This window comes from Phoca vitulina, unplaced genomic scaffold (genome assembly GCF_004348235.1).
Source record: "Phoca vitulina isolate PV1807 unplaced genomic scaffold, GSC_HSeal_1.0 scaffold59, whole genome shotgun sequence".
NCBI classification, from domain to species: Eukaryota; Metazoa; Chordata; class Mammalia; order Carnivora; family Phocidae; genus Phoca; species Phoca vitulina.
The window spans coordinates 974,072-979,094 of NW_022589762.1; positions in this window are offsets into that span (position 1 = coordinate 974,072).

The following is a 5,023-nucleotide window of genomic DNA, read 5'->3' on the forward strand; positions in this document are numbered from 1 at the left end:
AGGGAAGGGAAGGGAAGGGAAGGGAAGGGAAGGGAAGGGAAGGGAAGATTTGGAAGAAGGAGAGAACAGGTGGACTTCTTAGAGTTTGAAGAGATCTCTAAAAGGGAACAGATTCACTGGTGTTACTGAAGCTCCCTCTCTCACTGTGTCTCTGTCAAATAAATAAATAAAATAAAAAAAAAATAAAATTCTTTTTCTTTAAGAGGGTCCTTCAAATATGTATAAGCCTCAGGGTCCCACAAAATCTGGGTCTGGGTCTTGCTCTAGCTCAGCTCTTCATTTGGAATGAGGAAAACAAGGGGAAGGTATGTTGGCTGAAAAGACTAGCAAAACGGAGATAAACATTATAGGGTCTTAGCCTGAAAGGGATCCTGAAAGCTATGTAAATCATCACCGCTTCTGGAAGAGCAGCCCAAATAATCAGGAAGCTGTGCCTGCTTAATTTTTAAAGCTCACCAGAATAGGATTCTGTAACCTGCCTCAGCCACCCAGTCCAGAATCCCAGAATGTCCCTTTTCTCAAGATCAGGACTTTTTAAAAAAGATTTTATTTATTTATTTATTTGTCAGAGAGAGAGCCAGCACAAGCAGGGGGAGTGGGAGAGGGAGAAGCAGACTCCCCGCCGAGCAGGGAGCCCGATGCAGGACTTGATCCCAGGACCCTGGGATCATGACCTGAGCTGAAGGCAGATGCTTAACTGACTGAGCCACCCAGGCATCCAAGATCAGGATTTTGAGTGACTGCTGGGATCCTTGCCTTTCACAAGAATTGATCACTGGAGGATTGGATATATATAACTGTATCCACAGACCAACATTAAGTTAGCGTGCTGGATTATAAATATTATTTTCACATACGTAATATGTTCTTTATATAGCATTTGCCCTAAAAATAACTTAACCTTCTTGGTCCTTTCTTCTCTGTCTGGGAAGGGGGTAAATAGAACCTGTGGGGGCTGGCAGAGCTGTTGGGGTGTCCGGGAGCATGGTGGGGACAGGGAGCAATTTCCAACTGGCTTTGCCGGAGCAACATCCGTATCACTCAGTGCTTACATGTAATGGTGCCACTGGGGCAGAGCTGCTGAGTTTCATTTCATTCCAGCTGTTAGCCAAAAGCCTCTTCCTCCTCTACCTTCAGGGTGACCTGGATCCAATCTTCCAAAGGGACTTTGCCTGGGGACTGGCCAGAGACCATACATAAGGGGGATGAGACCTGTCCTGGTCCATCCAGACCTTCCTGGGGCTAAGCTCCTCCTGGGGCAGGGAAGGGTAGGAAGACTGGAATTTTTAGATTCATGGAATATTGGAGCTGGGAGAGGCCTAAAGATCATCTTATCTAACTCTGTGTTACAGAGGACTCAGTTAAGGCCCAGAGAGGGTAAACAACTCTTTGGAGGTCACACAGTAGGTAACAGCAGGTTTCCAGAGTCTTAGGTCCGTCCTCACACTACAACACGGGGCTGTTTTCTCTTCCTGTCTGAAGCACCTCTCAGTAACAGGTTTCCATAAACTCCTGGTGGGCCTAGATCAGTTCTCCGGCTCAGGGGGTGGAGTTTGGGCAACCGCAGCCCTTAACTCACCCTCAGACAACCTCTCTACCGGTCCCCTTGCTTGATGAAGACAGAACCATTAGTCCTACTGGGAGCAGCGATCTTCCTTCTGGGACAAGCCGACCTCTCCTGTGACCCCTGGCTCTCCTTTGCCCGAGTTCCAGTCCGGGAAACCGGCTCCGTTTCCTGTCCCCCACCAGGAGGAATGGATCCTTGGAGCCGAGGGCCCCAGCCTTCTCTTTGTCCAGGGTCCCTGGGCAGGCGGAGTGCCTGTCCCGAGAATCTCCGCCAGCCCCCACCCCCACCGCCCCTCAGCTTGCAGACAGCTGTGGCCCTCCGAGACCCCCGTGACTGCCATTTAGTGGGAAATGGCCCAAGACAGAGGCATGCGGAAAGCAAATGGCGATTAGTGTGAGACTGAGGATGGCAGGAAGGACCTTTCCCCGCGGGAGCCTCGTCCTCTTCACCTGTGGCCGGGGGCGAGCGGACTGCGGCGTGCTGCTGACCCCTGGTGGCCACTCATGGGACCCCAGAAATGCCCCCAGCATCTCAGCGCTCCTTTCGGTTCTCTTATCCTCTGCTGTCGCCTCCTGTCACTGCTGGGAGTAACACTTAATGTAATAAGTAACATTTAATAATAATAATTTATGATTGTAAAACATGCTTGTGGTAGCAAATTTGTGAACTCCAAAAAGTATAGATGAAACAAAAATCACCCATATTGGGGCGCTTGGCTGGCTCAGTCAGAGGAGCATGATGACTCTTGATTTCTGGGTTCTGAGTTTGAGCCCCAAGTGGGGTGTAGAGTTTACTTAAATAAATAAAACTTAAAAAAATTCACCCGCACTTACATTACTGTTACTATTTTGGTCCATTTCCTACCCACAGTATAATAGTCCTCAGGGTCTCTTTCCAGCCCCATGCTTCTGCCTTATCACTTGCCACTACCTCCCTCATATGTACAAATTTAGGGCACACAGTATAGGATGAGGGGGTAGTGCATAATAATTTTTAAATTTTAATATATTTACTTATTTAAAAAAATTTTTTTAACATATAATGTATTATTTGTTTCAGAGGTACAGGTCTGTGATTCAACAGTCTTACACGATTCACAGCACTCACCATAGCACATACCCTCCCCAATGTCTATCACTCAGGCACCCCATCCCTCCCACCCCCCACCGCTCCAGCAACCCTCGGTTTGTTTCCTGAGATTAAGAGTCTCTTATGGTTTGTCTCCCTCTTTGGTTTCGTATTGTTTCATTTTTCCCTCCCTTCCCCTATGATCCTCTGTCTTGTTTCTCAAATTCCTCATATCAGTGGGATCATATGATAATTGTCCTTCTCTGATTGCCTTATTTTGCTTAGCATAATACCCTCTAGTTCCGGGGTGCCTGGGTGGCTCAGTCGTTAAGCGTCTGCCTTCAGCTCAGGTCATGATCCCAGAGTCCTGGGATCGAGCCCCGCATTGGGCTCCCTGCTCCGCGGGAAGCCTGCTTGTCCCTCTCCTACTCCCCCTGCTTGTGTTCCCTCTCTCGCTGTGTCTCTCTCTGTCAAATAAATAAATAAAATCTTACAAAAAAATACCCTCTAGTTCCATCCACATCGTTGCAAATGGCAAGATTTCAATTTTTTTGATGGCTGCATAATATTCCATTGTGTATATATACCACATCTTCTTTATCCATTCATCTATTGATGGACGTCTTAGCTCTTTCCATAGTTTGGCTATTGTGGACATTGCTGCTATAAACATCAGGGTGAATGTACCCCTTTGGATCCCTACATTTGTATCTTTGGGGCAAATACCCAGTAGTGCAATTGCCAGGTCCTAGGGTAGTTCTATTTTCAACTTTTGGAGGAACCTTCATACTGTTTTCCAGAGTGGCTGCACCAGCTTGCATTCCCACCAACAGTGTAGGAGGGTTCCCCTTTCTCCGTATCCTCGCCAACATCTGTTGTTTCCTGACTTGTTAATTTTAGCCATTCTGACTGGTGTGAGGTGGTATCTCATTGAAGTTTTGATTTATATTTCCCTGATGCCGAGTGATGTTGAGCACTTTTTCATGTGTCCGATGGCCATTTGGATGTCTTCTTTGCAGAAATATCTGTCATGTCTTCTGCTAAATTTTAACATATTTAAAATAAAAATTTTGAATAGGTATGCAATCACATTTTTAAAAATCTAAAAAAAAAAATGTGAAAAGGATAGATTGGAAAGTCTTATGCCCACCCCAACTTCACCCCATCCTCTTTCCCACCCCACCTATTTTTTTCCCACCATACTTAATAGTTTCTTGTGTTTCTTTGTGCAAAATAAATGAATGCAAATATGAATATTCTGTTTTCCCTTTTTCTGATACAAAAGGCAGCATATTATGCACACTGTTATGGGCTTTGCTCTTTTTATTTAACAATATGCCCTGGGGATCTTTCCATTTTGGGTCATAGGGAGTACTTCCTTTTTCTAACTCAGTGTTTCATTGTGGGAACATGCCATAGTTCAATTAACAAAGCCCCAACAAGTTGGCATCTGGATTGTTTTCAAATATCCTTTATTATAAACACCGTTGCAATAGAATAAGTACCTGCTTTATTTGATGAATGAAGAAGAGGCCAATTAACAAGAGCCTTGCAGACACTTCCCTGGGTTTATAAACTTGTGTCTTTCCCCTGATTCTTTTTTTTTTTTTTTAAGATTTTATTTATTTGACATAGAGAGAGACAGCGAGAGAGGGAACACAAGCAGGGGGAATGGGAGAGGGAGAGGCAGGCTTCCCGCCGAGCAAGGAACCTGACGCGGGGCTCGATACCAGGACCCCAGGATCATGACCTGAGCCGAAGGCAGACGCTTAACGACTGAGCCACCCAGGCGCGCCCCCCCCCCCCCCCCGATTCTTTCATGACAACAGTTCAGGCGAGGCCCAGGGAAGGTGCTAAGTCATCACCTGCGCATTGGCTGATGGGAAGCAGCGTCTTGCTTTATAGGTCACAGGCCTGGTCCAGGCAGATTAGAGATAGAGATGGAAAAAAGAAAAAGGTGCCAATAAGATTTTTAAGGAAAAATAAGGAATCGGTTTTCTTTTCTTTTTTTTTAAGATTTATTTATTTATTTGAGAGAGAGAGAATGTGGAGGGGGGAGGAGCAAAGGGAGAGGGAGAGAGAATCTGAAGCAGCCTCCTCGCTGAGCACAGAGCCTGGCATGGGGCTCAAGCTCAGGACCCGAGATCATGACCTGAGCCAAAACCAAGAATCCCACGCTCAACTGACTGTGCCACCCAGGTGCCCCCGATTTTCTTTTCTATCGGGCACAGTTTTCTGTAGTACATAAGGGACATTTTCAACACTGTCTGCTCTGGAAAGGTGGTGGAGGGCCGAGGAGTCAATGCCTTCTAGACTGTGAGCTCTGGTAATGGCCTTTTCCTGAAACTCTACCTTCACTTGGTTCAATCATCTCCTGATATTTGGAGC